General features: G+C 39.1%; 1 protein-coding gene across 4 annotated transcripts in view; it reads left to right on the forward strand.

The window, feature by feature from the left end:
* The window catches only part of CRACD (capping protein inhibiting regulator of actin dynamics), a 255,166-nt gene that overhangs the window by 187,443 nt on the left and 50,496 nt on the right, over positions 1 to 17,227 (forward strand). For 3 of the 4 annotated variants that reach the window (XM_087434353.1, XM_087434354.1, XM_087434355.1), the window contains one exon: positions 7,632 to 7,803. The gene's annotated coding sequence lies outside the window, so the exon portion shown is untranslated. Of the gene's footprint in view, positions 1 to 7,631; positions 7,804 to 17,227 lie in introns of those variants that run through there. The other variant, XM_087434356.1, reaches the window with a different exon arrangement.

Genomic DNA, 17,227 nt, shown 5'->3' on the forward strand with positions numbered 1-17,227 from the left:
AGGATTTCAAGATATTTGTGTCCCACGTGAATGCTCACCAAAGGATGACCTCAGGAGGATTTTAATAATCAAGTGCATAGGGTGACCCATTCTGTGGGTACCTGTCAGCCTCTTTCCCCAGCCATTTGTCAATAGGCCTATGAACAAAATGGCCCATTGGTTCAGTGGCAGGGATGGAAGTTATGCATGAGCTCAGCAACACTGACTTCCCCTCACCCAGGCCAACACAGAGTTCCCAATATGGCACCATTTCCAGAGGTGATCAGCTACCTACCTGGTATAGATTCATCACATTGGATCACTTCCATCATGAAAGGAGCAGTGCTTTGTTCTTACTGGAACAGGCACTTAACTCTGGATACGGATTTGCCTTTTGTGCACGCAGTTCTTCTGCCAAGACTATCATCTGTGGACTTATGGAATACCTTATCCACTCTAATGATATTTCACACAGACGTCACTAACATCATCATTCATCAGTGACATATTTTTAAAGCATAGGAACCTAATTAAAAAGTGTAGCAGTTTTTCACGTGTTAAATGGTAATGAAATACATAAATATGCAAATGTTACAATTAATATGGCACTTTACGTTGAAAAAGACCTGACGTTTGCTTATGGACTGGAGCGTAGGAAGGGCTGCATCTTGTGAGTCATTGTGAGGTAGTGGAAGGGAGGTTATCTGGAATTGGACAGAGAGCTGTAACATCACGTGTGTGGGTGTATCTCATCACACAGTTGGCAGTCTCAGGTAACTGGTAGATATTTGAGGTGTGCGTGTGTGTGTGTTTTGTGTATTCCTGCACACCAGTTCAGCTGCGTGCCATGTTCTGCATTCACCTAGTGTTTCTCGTGGATGAGACAGCATAGATCAATCACATTGGAACAAATATGCATTTGCAAAACAAGTGTGATTGCAGGACTGACTGTACTGCATGAAGAGATCACCATCCTTTATCTGGACTTGGAAAATCTCAAAAGTTCTTTGTAAGTTGGGCACAAATTCATTTGTTAGCAAAGCTTAAGGTGAACATAGATGTTTTCCAGAAATACTGCATTTGATTATAAAATGCTGTCACAGCCCCCACTGGGGTCTAAATATACCTTTATGCAATCTGAAAAATTCTGATTTCTAAACACATCTGGCCCTAAGGGGATATGATAAGGTACAGTAGTATTATTGCGTGTTTGCCTTGGTGCTGTAGATGCAGAATTATCAAGGCACAGTCCCTGCACCCAGGGAACTTGCAGTCCAGGAGCAATGGCACACTATGCAGTATTGTAACAGATGTCTGCGCATGCACAGAGAACAGAGAAGGGAGTCATTCTTTCTGGCCAGAGTGTTCAAGGACGGCTTTCCAGGGAACGTGACACCTGGAGTGTGTTTGAGGGGATAGTTAGGAGTTCTCTAGGCAAAGGGATAAAGGCATTCCAGGTAGAAGAACGTGTGTAAAGGTGTGAAGGCACAGAGTCACAAAACAGCAGATCCAAAGTAATCTCTTTAATATCACACAACTATAATGTGGTGTATTCGTTTGCTAGGGCTGTGTAACAAAGTACAGACTGGCGGGCTTAAACATCGCAATTTATTTTCTCATGATTCTGGAGGCTAGAAATCCAAGATCAAGGTGTCATCGGTGTTGGTTTCTTCTGAGCCCTCTTTCCTTGGCTTGTAGATGGCCATCTTCTCCCTGTGTCTCCACATGGTTCTTCCTCTGTGTGTGTGTGTCCTAATCACTTCTTATAAGGACACCAATCATATTGGATTAAGGCCCACCTTAATGACCTCATTTTACCTTAATTACTTCTTTAAAGACGCTATCTCCAAAGACAGTCACATTCTGAGGTACTTGGGGGTTAGGACTTTTAACATGTGAATTTGGAGGGGGCCACAAGTCAGCCCATAACACGTGGTGTGGCACAACAGAAGTACGAGCAAAGCGCACAGAAGCCAGAAGAAGGTGTGATTAATTATCCCTGGGCTTGGGGATTCGGGAAAAGCTTCAAGGACATAGGTCTTGAAGAAGGAATAGAATTTCATCACATTGAAAAGGAAGAAAGTGGCATTTCTGGCTAAGGAAACAAAGTAAATCTGAGCCTTAGGCCTGCCTTAGATGTCTACAACACGTGTCATAGCCCGTCCACCCAAGTGTCCAGGACCTGGTATTCCCTGACATGGTCTGGCCACCACGTTCTCTGCCTGTGACCCCTGACTTGTGAAAGCCATAGTCTCTACTACCCCTGAACCTCCCACCATTTGTTCTAGGAACCCCCATCCTCTTCTAAAAGAGTATTATTGATCCTATCTCTTCCTTTTCTGAATCAGCACAGCAGCAAATATCTTCCTCCCTCCATGCTTCCTCAGAAGAGGAGAAAATTGTTCCTTTCTCCCCCATGTAACTTGGCAGGCTGCTATGATACCCCTGCCCTCCCCTTTGAAAGTAGACTCTCAGTCCTCGGTCATGTCATGGCATGGCACTGGAGAGCACAGCCCATCTGATGTGTTGCCAACTCCTTAGTCTTCATTGAAATACTGGGGCCCAGTAAAAATGGGATGGCCACCAAGTACTTGTGCATCACACTGGACTTCTAGTAATCTTTTTTTAACTGAACACTTTCTTCTGAAATGTATTCCCATGTTCCAGAGCTAAGAAAAGCATTGCAAAATTCCCTTAAGTAGTAAAATTATAGGATTCAGACAAGTGCTATGTACTGTGTCCTAATACATGCTATTTGTATGCATGTTTGAAATCAGAACTTGACCTAAAACATGAGGTTTATTTAACCAGAATGTTTCAGTCAGTTCGCTCAGGTTTACTGGGCGATGTACTCTGGAGTTTAGGGGAGGTGTGTGTGAAATATTTGGTGCCTAAAGAAACTAAAAAATGTTTGAAAGAAATAATGAAGACAGTGTTTCCCAAAGTATGTTCAGAGGAACACTGGACATGACAGATGTCCAGAAAGTCAAGTTTCCATGGCCAAACAAGTTTGGGAAGCACTGTGTATTCTCTGCCCCTTTGGAGAACAATAATAATATCACCATATTAAAGACTCTGAAAGGTCTCATAGTAGAGAAACATATTAACTTTATTTTACCTGGATTTTCAAATGTGCTGGTCTTTGAATAAGAACCTGGTACCAACCCATAGAGCACATTCTGAGCAACCCCCAGACTAAGACATTTATGATGCTTAAAATGAACTATGATAGGAAATTCTGTTTCTCATTTGGAAGCATACCATATAAATCCAATGCAGAGAAATGGCATACTTTTATTATTTTAGGTTGAGAAATGAAAAAGAATTACATCCTTATGACAAATGGAAAATGAATCCGATTTGCTTGACTTGCCCAGTGATTTTTAATTTTTAGAATCTTCTATATAAACTAGCAATTATGATGATGCAGCCATCGAATGGTATGTAATTATATCCATGAAATAATGGATAAGGAGCACTTTTTTCAAATGAAAAAAATTCCCTAAAGCAATTATTCGATGATGAAAATAAATTAATTTAATTCAGTGCTTAAAGAATGAAAATTACTGTGATCCCTGAAGCAATGTATATGCATATATAGGTTCTTTTATGTGAAAAATTACAGCAGAAAAATGCTAAAATATTAAGAAAATGTGGCACCCGGTGCCTTTTCTCCTATAAATTCAATCTTACAGCTTAAGATGGTAAATTTCCAGAGAGGCTGGTAAGCAGATGTTTCATAGCCAGTAAGAGATGGGATCAGGATTCGGGCCAAATACTCTTGTCTCTGGGGCCCACACATTTAACCCCTAACTAGAGCTGTGAACAGCAAAAAAAGAAATTTAGTAGCAATGGCAGTTCTTCATTTTCTCTCCCCCTTCTCCCCACTGCCCCAACCACCCAACAAAAGTAAATTTATGTTGTAAAATTCTGAAATGCCATCTTAAATACTCTAATGGTGGAGAATACTTTACTAAACTATACTCTTTCTATATGACAGTTGTATTTTAGAATATTTCATGTTAGCACTGGAGAAGTGCTCTCTTTTACTACATTGTTAAAATTGCTTTGATCTCTTAGGCCCCATCTGTACAAAAATATTCACGATAACAGTTGGTGTTATTTGTCAAGAAAGTAGCTGCTAGTGATGACTGATCATGCATTTAATCCAGTTGGTTCTGTGGAGACAGACTGTTAACATAGCCCCCAAATCATAAGTTGATCATAAAATAGTTTATTTAATGGGTATTTATAGACACGTGCTCCGGTTTTCATAATGGTTGTTGTGGCATAGAATTGCAAATGTTTCATAAAATTTAGGTACTTGCTCTTTTGATGTACGAGATCTTACCCCAAACTTTGAGAATAAAATTGGGGGATCAAGTAAATAAGAGTATAACTCCTCTGCTGATTTATAAAATTTCATTCCCTATTAACGTTGCTTAGTCATGGTTTGCTGTCTGAATGTAGGGTGGGCCTAAATGTAATTACTGAGTCTTGTCATAAAGTTAATCCTGAAAAATTAATTAATTGCCACAGTCAATAATAAGATAATCATAAAAGTAGACTTTTAAATTTTACTTAAAATTTAAAACTATATCTGACAGGAAATGTATTATTAATTTTGGAAATGGGAGAGGGGAAATTATTTCTTATAACTGAGATATGACCAAACTTCTGTATTCTGTATTCTGACTCCTCCTCCGAAGAGAAATTGGTGTTCTTAGGACTTAGAATCTCTCTCTCTCATGGTAAGAAGGGTGGGTTGTTGGATGGAGAGTTCAGGTAGGTTTAATGTTCTTTTACCTGTCTAATAATAACTAAGGCATTGCTGAAACAGCCCTTCCTGAGTAATTCTTGAGACGTGAATTTGGACTTTGACACGTCTTGCAGGATAATATGTGTACTCACGCTGTGTGATTGCCCATATAACATGAACACAGAGTGCTAGAATGCCCGGTTCACAAGCAATTTTCAAACAGACCAGCTCTAGAGATGTATCACCTGAAGGAGGCCATTCTGTGCTTGCATGAAGCCCACCAAGTTTTCCGAACTAAGGCTTCCATATCCTGGCGTCCTCTCCAAGGCTGTCTTTATCTCATCCTTGTGTTTGTATTCAGCTCCTTCCAAGTTCTGTTCACTTTCTGTCTCCCCCAACAATATGACCAATGCAGCAAATATTTTATATAGTGGCTGCCACCATTTTGGACCCTGAGGTGATACAAAGGACCTCATCAGCCTTCTTGACTGACCATGTAGACCAAGTCGATCATTAGTTAAATACACAAGGAACCTGTTCGAGAAACTGTAATTGAATTTGTCTTTAATTATAGTTAACTCCCTCGGTTCCAGCTCAACTGAACACCACCACATCCACCTTGACTTTAGAGCAAGTGATGATTTTTTTTTTTTCTATCAATAAATTCTGACATAATCTAAAATTCTCAACTTAGCTTAAAAGCTAGATTTATGGGCCCAGGCTGGAGGTAATGATGTCATAACTGATATTTTTAGAATTTTGCTACAGTCTTTTAAAATATTTCTGATTAGAGAATTTGGGGTTAGATATTTCTGCAGTGGGAAAAAGGCAATTGATATAAAAGGGAAAAGGAAGAATTTTACCTCAGAAATAAATGAAATGTAGCATAAAATTACTATTTGACCGTTTTCAATGATGCTGCCAAACCTAGAAATCATGTGTCATTTAGATATTTTGAGCCTTGGACAGTTGCAGAGAGAGTATTCACTTATTTCATCAGTCAGTGCCAAAGACCAATTGTATAATAATGTAATGATACCTGTAGCCCTTATAGAATTTTTTCTAATTTAAATTTTTTAATGGACTCATTTTATATAAGGTCAGTTTTTTTAACATTTGCCTAATGTTCTTTCATGGTCTTCAGAAAGTCCTCATTATAATTTTTTTTAAATTATCCGTTGGAGATTTTACTCATGGGAACCAAAAGTAGGTTTCATGAAAATCTCTGGCCTATACTCCTGAATAAATAACCACTGAAAACATACAGACGTTCTGAAATCAAACCTCCAATCTTTTTTTGTTTTTACCATTTTTAAATAATATGATCTCAATGGTATTGCACACTTTTTTGTCTTTTAAATAATACACTGAAAATAATTTAACTCTTTTTTGAGGACTGCCTGCCTAGCACAATGCCTTATGTATGGGAGGCGTCTGATATGTTATACATCTCCTGTCCTTTTAAATGTGATATAAGACAGCATTGTTTCAGGGACCGCTGAAGTTTGAAGGTCTGTTTGCACCTATACTAAGGATCCCAGACTGTTGTCTTTTTGTCATCGGTGATTATTCTCTGCTTCCTCACTGTCTTACGCCATTGCTTAGGGCAAAGTGGTTTAAACCACTTCTTCCTCACTTCAGATTTTCTGCGAACTCTCAGTACGGCCAGAACTGAAGATCACCAGAGGAAATGAGATGGCTACCTGGAACATCATGAACCTCATTTGTTTACCCAGATCTTTGTAGACTCTTTCTAGCAGAGGTCTGTGGGCTCTGATCCGCAGCCGGAGGCTCGTGCCTGTGTTTCGTGCGGGTATTGTTCCATACACAGTGTGAGCTTTCGTCTCTCCTTTTCCCTCCAAGCTCCTAACTCCAGCTTCACAGATGTGTTTCCCATGACATAGACAAGTTATTTCCTCTGCGCCTCAGGTTCCTTAACTGTAAAATGGGGATGTTAACAGTATCTGCCTCATCGGGTTGTTATGAGGATTAACTGAGTTAATAGTTGTAAAGTTCTTAGAGCAGAGGTGCATAGTAAGGGTTAAATAATTAAAAAAAAAAAAGATTCACCTCTGGATAAATGACTTTTAAGCTTCTTAAAAGGAAAGAGCTGAGAAGATGCTTCTTCTAATAGAGGATAATTTACACTTTCTTTTCCAAGGTAGGAATGGAGTGATGTGGAGGAATTTGTATCTGAAGGAGCAGAACTGAAAGGTATTTCCTAAAATATCTGTAGGAAATGCTGGCGGTGAGCCTGGGTTCTGACTGGATGAAGTAATATACGGAAAGATATTCATAGCAACTCCTTTGTGGCTCTTCATAGTAGATTTTAAAAGGACACAAGAGAAATAAACTGGAAATATATGGATAGGGAGGGAATTGGGGGCAAAGCTTATGCCAAGAGTTAGCAGTTATCTTCTGTATCTAACAAAGGCTAAAATAGAGTGATTCTCTCAGCAGATTTTATATACATATATATATATTTTTTTTTTTAAACACTTTTCTGACTTATGTGTTTTTCTCAGCTTTTTCTGTGGTGAAGGGCACAGGTCATCTGCTTTGTTAAAGAAAGCAGGCACCACCTTTGTGTGGCATGTGCGAGGGGGTGCTGTGCTGGCCACCGTGAAGCTTGGAACCCCTTTGTGTTGTCCCAGGTGTTTCTTGGGAGCTTGGGTGGTAGAAGACTTACAGTGTCCTTAACTTGTCTCTGCCTGACTGCACGGACAGGGACTGGCCCTCACATTCCTGGCGCAGGGCTTGGTCGCTCATTCACTCTGATGGCCGCCCTTTGCCCCAGCTCCCTTGGCCGGAGGCAGCTCTGTTGTAATTTGCTCTTAGGCTCAGAGGTGCAGCCCTGTCAACCTGCAGTGTGTGTTTATCTTATAATCCACAGACAAGAAGAAGGGAGGCAAATTCCAGCCTTTTAAGAAGTTGTTTGGCAAAAGGAAAAAGAAAGACACTTCGTTGTCCCGGGAGGCATCAGTGGGGAAGAAGAGTCACTCTCCCCAGAGTGTCAGCAATGGGACCTTCTTTTCGGATGAGGAGACCCTGGAGGACAATCTAAGGTATTAACTCACACTTTTTTTTTCAGATCTTCGGTGGAGTTCCGGGGTAGGGAATAGGATCCCAAAGGAGGCAGGAGTGGAATCACAGATGTGTTTCATCTCTGGGAAGGTGGAAGGCTTGGGGTACTTGGTGTGTTCTGTGCGGAGGAGTCACCTTGGGGAGTTGGTAAACGAGTCTGGACTCGCTTTCCGGGGAGCACAGGGATCTGCCTTCATTTCACTGCCCTCACTGGTGGTAGAAGGCAGCACCTCACTGGCTTGGCTCAACAAGGTTCCTCGGGTTGAAGGAGACTGCGTTCCCGTGTCCCATTGCTTGGCAGAGAGAAAGCGTGGTCGTAGATTAGATTGTACACCTGTATTGAGGGTGCAGCCCGCTCAGGCACAGGGTGGTTACCCTTCATACCCCTGTCCTCTGGTAACTTCCAGAACCTGTCTGTGATGGAGCTTTTAACTTTTGCTCTTTGTGGTTTGTGTTTCTCTCTCTCTGTCTCTTTCTCTCTTTCCCCTGCTCTTAGAACACAGGCGCTAAATCTGGCTGTGACGGGGTCAAGTACTCAGGACAGCACGGTCAGGAGGTGTTTTTACACATGAGCACCGGGAATTGAAGTCAGAGGCAGAGGTAGTTAAACTCTGCTCCTGACCGCTTAGAAGGCAGCTCCTTTGAGAAGCCTTTTCCCACTGTCCATCTGATTTGTGTGCCGTTGCGCACGTTCCCCCAGCATCACATGCCCGCCTCCAGCAAAGAACTTGTTGCTCTCTGTGGAAATGACTGATTTGCTTGTCTGTCTCTCTTACTCAACTCCCAGTTCCGTAAAGTCAGGGACCAGGTTTTATTTCGCTTCATCTTAGGTGCTAAAAAAAGTGTTTCCCCGGCAGGCCTGGTGTTGCAAGTGGTTAAGTGCGCACCCTCCGCTGCGGCGGCCCGGGGTTCACAGGTTCGGATCCCGGGCACGCACCGACGCACCGCTTGTCAAGCCATTCTGTGGCGGTGTCCCATATAAAGTGGAGGAAGATGGGCGTGGATGTTAGCCCAGGGCCAGCCTTCCTCAGCAAAAAAAGAGGAGGATTGGCAGATGTTAGCTCAGGGCTGATCTTCTCACAAAAAAAAAAAAAAAAAAAAGTGTTTCCTATGAATGCCTGATACTGCATAGATTGACCTAATACATGTTGAAGGAATAGATGATGTAATCTGTGACATTCTTACTGTGATATTCTCACAAGCACAAGGACAAAAACATCCTCTGTGGTGCGTCAGTAGGTGTGGTGTGTTGTCAACTACAGTTGAACCTAAATTACAAAATCCTCAGGCCAGCAGTGTGCATGAAGCTTTACCCACTGACAGCGTTTGTTAGTCCTGACTAATACTGACTCTGGTCCTCCACAGACCTGTAGTTGTTTTCCGTTGTCTTTAGTAAGAAAGCTATGGAATTGAACCTAAGGAAATGATTTCACTGACAGGAGAGCACGGCTAGCACTGGACTCACCCAATTGTGGGACTGTCAGTACTGATATCTAGTTGAGTATTGTCCAGTGTGAATCAGTGTTGATTTTACTTCAGTTTCTTCAATTGTAAAATAAAAATGTGAACCTTTTGCCTCACGGTGTCACAATGAGGTACAAATACTGAAATGTGACTAAGCAGTTTAATGCAAAATGAGGTTGAGTCTAGAAAGCTCTCCCTCAGAAGGACTGTCCTATGAAAACACAGCTTGTCCTTTTTATAGTAGGTTATGGTTTTGCCAAGTCCCTGATTTCTTATTGAATTATGCTTGACTCTTAGAGGAGCCTGGACCCTGGTGGTTCTCTTCCCATTTAAGCTCTATTTCATTTACCTCTTAGGGTTTTCCTTAAGTTTTTAAGTTTTATAAAGCCTTGGAAAATTCCACATTGGATCAGACAGTTACATTTCTGTAAAATATAGGTAATGTCACCTGTTCTTTTTTTTTTTTTTAATGTTCTGTCCCTTTTTTTTAATAAAGCTCTTTTATTTTTTAATTTTTTTTAATTTATTTTTTTCCCCCAAAGCCCCAGTAGATAGTCGTATGTCATAGCTGCACATCCTTCTAGTTGCTGTATGTGGGACCCGGCCTCAGCATGGCCGGAGAAGTGGCGTGCACCGGGATCCGAACCCGGGCCGCCAGCAGCGGAGCGCGCGCACTTAACCGCTAAGCCACGGGGCTGGCCCAATGTCACCTATTCTTATTATTGACTCTTTTCTTTAATTGAAGTATAATTGACATACAATATCCTATTAGTTTCAAGTATACATCATAGTGATTTGATATTTATATACATTATGAAATGATCACCACAATAAGTCTGTCGTCATTAAAGTTACAATATTATTGACTGTATTCCCTATACTGTACATTACATCCCCATCATTTATTTATTTTATAACTGGAAGTTTGCACCTCTTAATACCCTTCACCTATTTCACCTGTCTCTCCCAACCCCTCCTCTCTCTCTGGTAACCACCAGTTTGTTTCCTGTATCTATGAGTCTGTTTCTGTTTTGTTTTGTTTGTTTGTTTATTTTATTTTTTAGGTTCCACATATAAGTAAAGTCATATGGTATTTATCTTTCTTGTTTCACTTATTTCACTTAGCATAATACCATCTAGGTCCATTCATGTTGTTGCAAATGGCAAGATTTCATTCTTTTTTATGGCTGAGTAATATTCCATTGTGTGTGTGTGTGTGTGTGTGTGTGTGTGTGTGTGTGTACACCAAATCTTCTTTATCCATTTGTCTATTGATGTATACTTAGATTGCTTCCATCTTGGCTGTTGTAAATAGTGCTGCAATGAATATAGGGGTGCATATATCTCTTCCAATTAGTGTTTTCGTTTTCTTCAGATAAATACCTAGAAGTAGAATTGCAGAATCATGTAGTAGTTCTATTTTTAATTTTTTGAGGAACCTCCCTACTGTTTTCCATAGTGGCTGCACCAATTTACATTCCCGCCAATGGTGTACAAATGTTCCCTTTTCTCCACATCTTCACCAACACTTATTTTTTGTCTTTTTGATAATAGCCATTCTAACAGATGGGAGGTGATATCTTATTGTGGTTTTGATTTTCATTTCTCTGATGATTAGTGATTTTGAGCATCTTTTTAGGTGCCTGTTGGCCATCTGTGTGTCTTCTTTGGAATAATGTCTATTCAAGTCCTCTGCTCATTTTTCAGTCGGGTTGTTTTTTTTTTTTTGACATTAAGTTGTGTAAGTTCTTTATATATTTTGGATATTAACCCTTTATTGGATGTATGACTTGCAAATATCTTCTCCTTTTCAGTAGGTTGCCTTTTCGTTTTGTTGATGGTTTCCTTCGCTGTGCAAAAGCTTTTCAGTTTGATATAGTCCCATTTGTTTATTTTTGGTTTTGTTGCCTTTGCCTGAGGACACTGATCCAAAAAATTATTGCTAAGACCACTATCAAATTGCTGACTGGCTATGTTTTTTCTAGGAGTTTTATGGTTTCAGTTCTTACATTCAAGTCTTTAATCCATTTTTAATTTATTTTTATATATGATATAAGATAGTGGTCCAGTTTCATTCTTTGACATGTAGCTGTCCAGTTTTCCCAGCACCATTTATCAAAGAGACTGTCTTTTCCCTGTTGTATATTCTTGCCTTCTTTGTCATAGACTAGTCGACTGTATATGCCTGGGTTGATTTCTGGGCTGTCTATTCTGTTGATCTATGTGTCTGTTTTCGTGCCAGTACCATACCATTTGGATTACTATAGCTTTGTAGTATAGTTTGAAACCTCCAGCTTTGTTCTTCTTTCTCAGGATTGCTTTTGCCGTTCAGGGTCTTTTGTGGTTCCATGCAAATTTTAGGATGCTTTCTTCTAGTTCGGTGAAAAATGCCATTGGTATTTTGATGAAGATTGCATTGAATCTGTAGATTGCTTTGGGTCGTATGTACGTTTTAACAATATTGATTCTTCCAATTCATGAGCATGGTATATCTTTCCATTTATTTGTGTCATCTTCAGTTTCTTTCATCCGTGTTTTATAGTTTTCAGAGTACAGGTCCTTCACCTCCTTGGTTAAATTTATTCCTAAGTATTTTATTCTTTTTGATGCAATCCCAATAAATGGGATTGTTTTCTTAATTTCTCTTTCTGATAGTTTGTTATTAGTGTATAGAAATGTAACTTATTTCTGTATATTAATTTTGTATCCTGCAACTTTACTGAATTTGTTTATTAGTTCTAATAGTTTATTGGTAGAGTCTTTGGGGTTTTCTATACATAGTACCATGTCTTCTGCAAATGGTGACAGTTTTACTTCTTCCTTTCCAATTTGGATGCCTTTTCTTTCTTTTTCTTGCCTAATTGCTCTAGGTAGGACTTCCAGTATTATGTTGAATAAAAGTGGTGAAAGTGGGCATTCTTGTCCTGTTCCTGATCTTAGTGCAAAAGCTTTCAGCTTTTCCCCATTGAGTATGATGTTAGCTGTGGTTTTGTCATATATTGGCCTTTATTATGTTGAGGTACTTTCCTTCTATAAATACTTTGTTGAGAGTTTTTGTCATAAAAGGATGTTGAATTTTGTCAGATGCTTTCTCTGCATCTATTGAGATGATCATATGATTTTTATCCTTCATTTTGTTAATGTAGTGTATCATGTTGATTGATTTGTAGATATTGAACCACTCTTGCATCCCTGGAATAAATTGCACTTGATCATGTTGCATGATCCTTTTAATGTATTATTGAATTCAGTTTGCTAATATTTTGTTGAGGATCTATATTCATCAGGATATTGGCCTGTAATTTTCTTTTTTTGTGGCATCTTTTTCTGGTTTTGGTATCAGGGTAATGCTGGCCTCGTAAAGTGAGTTTGGAAACATTCCTTCCTCTTCAATTTTTTGGAATAATTTGAGAATCTTATTATTGACTCCTGTTGATAAAGCTACATTTATGAGACATCTACTATATTTTAATTATTTAACACTTGTTTTTATAATAAAGGAAGCTGGAAGGATAAGCTTCGGATGATTAATTTAAAAAAGTTTCTTTAAATAATTTTAAAGTTAAAAAAGACAGGAAAATAGAAGTAATTTAAAATGTGTATTCCGGGCTGGCCCCGTGGCTTAGCAGTTAAGTGGGCGCACTCTGCTGCTGGCGGCCCGGGGTTCAGATCCCGGGCGTGCACCGACGTACCGCTTCTCTGGCCATGCTGAGGCCACGCCCCACATAGCAACTAGAAGGATGTGCAGCTATGACATACAACTATCTACTGGGGCTTTTGGGGGGAAAAAAATAAATAAAATTATAAAAATAAATAAATAAATAAATAAAATGTGTATTCCCCTTTTCTTCTCGAAAATTGAAGATTGCAAGATAATTTCACCCATGAAGTAAATATTATATCCATTGCTTACAGTATAGCTGAACTACTGATTATTTGCCTATTTACTGATGGAGAAAATGAAAAATGTTATTTCTAAAAATTCTCATTTTTAGTTCGTCGCTCAATTAACAGTCATGTAACTTTATACTGTGTAATGATTCACAGAATTTCTGTCCATTTTATTTGCTATCTCCAAAATGGACAGCTCTCACTAACACACAAAACTCAAAATTTCATTAGCATGATCTTAGGTGGAGGTTCCAAGGAGGCAGGTTTCAGCTCAATGTGAGGGAGAATTTCATGATTACTAGAGCTGCCTAAAAATGGGGAGGCTGGGTATGTGCCAGCAGGGGTTGGGACTGAGGAAGGGGAATTTATGCATTGGGTGGGAATTTAAAGGAGCTGAACTTTAACATGCTGTCGAACTCCAAGGATCTGTAATTCTAGAAATGTCTCCATGGCCAAAAATAGCTCATTATTGATCTGTTCCTTCTGCCTGAAATTTCTCATTTCCTTTGGGCTTTTAGAGCATTCTGTTCTTTCTCTAGGTTAGAAGCCTTTATTTCTCCTAGGCTGCTTCTTTTAAATTATACATGCCTGTGGGAAAAGCAAAACGATAAAACATGATCAGTTTTTAACAATTTAATGTGACCTCCTTTATTAATTAAATACAACTAATATTATGTTTCCCAGTGTGTGTTAAATTTAAAAAGGGGGAGAGGGTCATCTTAGCAAATGGGTTGGGAAATTCTGGGCCAAAACAAATTAAATAGGATCCATTACATAGGACTTCCCAGAGCTTTTACTACGCTAATGTGCCCTGGGAATCTCTGAGGAGAGGGATGTGGTATGGAGCATTTCCAAGATTCCTTTAACCACAAACCCTTTATTCACAGAGAATATCTAATGGTATATATTAAAGCTACCACTTATTGAACTTAATGCAATGTGTTTTGCATAGGTGAACTCATATAATATTTACCACAACACTCTAAGATTGACATTATTATCCCCATTTCAAAGATGAGAAAATTAAGGCTAGACAGTGACTTGCTGGTAGGTTGCTGAGCCACTGCTCAAGCAGTAAAGAGTGCATTCTTAACCATCCACTATTCTGCCTCTCAAGGAGGCTGCAGCCTTACTAAGGAGCTAGTCACACGGCTCTGAGTTGTCCTGCTGGTCCTGGGTCACCAGGCTCAGGTGTCTTCCTCCTTTCAGCTGCCTTTCTGAGGCTCTGCTCTCACTGGAACTCCCTTTGTCCTGCTTCCAGTTTCTACCTAACACCCAGTATTTACTATATCATGCACAGCTACGGCAGTTTATAGTAAGTGCCCAGCTATAAGCACAGTGAGAACTGAAGAGGCTCCAGGGTGGGTGAGCTCACTCTGGGACTGGAGCAGTTAGGAGAGGGTTCAGGAATGAGGAGGGCTTGAACTGGCTGCAAATGATGGTCAGGACTTGGAGTGGCTGAAAGGCAAGGGCACAAACATTCCAGATCAGGAATGGCATGAGCAGAGACGTCCACGCAAGAATGAATGTGGCAAATAGAATAGGAGGGAACTTTCCATCTCACTCCATGAGACCAATGTTACCCTAATACCAAAACCAGGCAAAAACATCACAAAAAAGAAAACTACAGACCAATATCTCTTATGAATATAGACATAAAAATCCTCAACAAAATGTTAGCAAACTGAATCCAGCAATATATGAAAAGAATTTTATACCATGACCAAGCGAGATTTATCCCAGGAGTGCAAGGTTAGTTGAACATACAAAAATCCATCAGTGTAATACACCAAATTAGTAAAATAAAGGACAAAAACCACATGATCATCTGAATAGATGCAGAAAAAGCATTTGACAAAATCCAATTCATGATAAAAACACTTAAAGCTAGGAATAGAAGGGAACTTCTTCAACTTGAGAAAGAGCGTCTATGAAAAATTCACAACTAATATCATACTTCATGATGAAAGAATGGATTTGTTCCCCTTAAGATCAGGAACAAGATAAGGATGTCTGTTCAACACTGTACCGTAGTATAGGTTATAGCAGTTAGGCAAGAAAAAGAAATAAAAGGCATCAGTCTTGCAAAAGAAGTAGTAAAACTATTTGCAGGTGCCATGATGTGACATATAGAAAATTCTAAGGAATCCACAAAAAAAATAAGAGACTAAACAAGGTTGAGCAAGGTTGCAGAATACAAGATTGGAGTTTTTATATTTCTGTACTCTAGCAATGAACAATCTGAAAATGAACTTACAAAAACAGTTTGATTTACAATAGTATCAAAGAGAATAAAATACTTAGGAATAAATTTTAACAAAAGATGTGCAAGACTTGTACACTAAAAATGAGAAAATATTATTGAAAGAAATTAAATAAGATCTAAATAAATGAAAAGATGTCCCGTATTCCTGAATTGGAAAACTTAATATTGTTAAGATGGCAGTACTCCCCAAATTGATTTACAGATTCAGTGCAATCTCTATCAAAATTCCAGCTGACTTTTTTGCAGAAATTAGCAAGCAGATCCTAAAATTTATATGGAATTGCAAGGGACCCAGAATAGCCAAAACAATCGTGGAGGGCCCAGGCTTTCCAAGTTAAAAACTTACTACAAAGCTACAGTAATCTAAATAGTGTGATACTGGCATAAGGATAGATATATAGATCACTGGAATTTAAGTGAGAGCCCAGTAGTCAACTGATTGTCACCAAGAGCGCCAAGACAATTCAATGGGTAAAGAATAGTCTTTTTCAGGGCCGGCCCCATGGCTTAGCGGTTAAGTGCGTGCGCTCCACTACTGGCGGCCGGGGTTCGGATCCCAGGCGCACACCAACGCACTGCTTCTCCGGCCATGCTGAGGTCGCGTCCCACATAGAGCAACTAGAAGGATGTGCAACTATGACGTACAACTATGTACTGGGGCTTTGGGGAAAAAAAGGAGGAGGATTGGCAATAGATGTTAGCTCAGAACTGGTCTTCCTCAGCAAAAAAAAAAAAAAAAAAAGGATTAGCACGGATGTTAGTTCAGGGCTGATCTTCCTCACACACACAAAAAAAGAATAGTCTTTTTTAGCAAATGGTGCTGGCACAATTGAATAGCCACATGCAAAAGAATGAAGTTGCATCCCTTTCTGATATCATTCACAAAAATGAATTAAAAATGGATCACAGACATATACGAGCTAAAACTATAGAATTCTTAGAAGAAAACAAAGGAGTAAATCTCCATGACCTTGAATTAGACAATAATTTCTCAGGTACCAAAAGCACAAGTGATAAAAGGAAAAATTGTTAAGTTGGACTTCATCAAAGTTAACTTTTGTGCTACATGTGATACCATCAAGAAAGTGAAAAGACAATCCATAGAATGGAAGAAAATGTTTGCAAATCACATATCTGATAAGAGATTTATATTCAGAATAGGTAAAGAACTCTTATAACTCAATAATAAAAAGACCGAAAAAAAAAAAAACCAGTTAAAAAATGGGCAAAAGATTTGAATAGACATTTCTCCAAAGAAGATAGAAAAATGCCCATTAGCATATGAAAACATACTTTCTCAACATCATTAGCTATCAGGGAAATGCAGATCAAAACCACAGTAAGATATGACTTCACACCCATTAGGAAGGCCATAATAAAAAAGACAATAACAAGTGTTGGTGAGAATGTAGAGAAATTGGAACCTTCATTCATTGCTGATGGTAATGTAAAATGGTACAGCCATAGTTTAACAGTTCCTCAAAATATTAAACACAGAGTTACCATATGATCCAGCATTTCCACTCCTAGGTATATACCCAAGAGAAATGAAAACATATGTCTACACAAAAACTTGTACACAAATTTTCATAGCAGCATTATTCATAATAGCCAAAAAGTTGAAACAGTCCCAATGTCTGTCAAAAGATGAATGGATATATGCAATATGTTGTATATCCATACAGTGGAAAATTATTTGGGAATAAAAAAGAATGAAGTACTGACACATGGTATAACATGGATAAACTTTGAAGACATTATTCCAAGTGAAAGAAACAAGTTAA

This window comes from Ceratotherium simum, chromosome 8 (assembly GCF_057802395.1).
Source record: "Ceratotherium simum simum isolate JZ-2026a chromosome 8, ASM5780239v1, whole genome shotgun sequence".
In the NCBI taxonomy this organism is placed as follows: domain Eukaryota; kingdom Metazoa; phylum Chordata; class Mammalia; order Perissodactyla; family Rhinocerotidae; genus Ceratotherium; species Ceratotherium simum.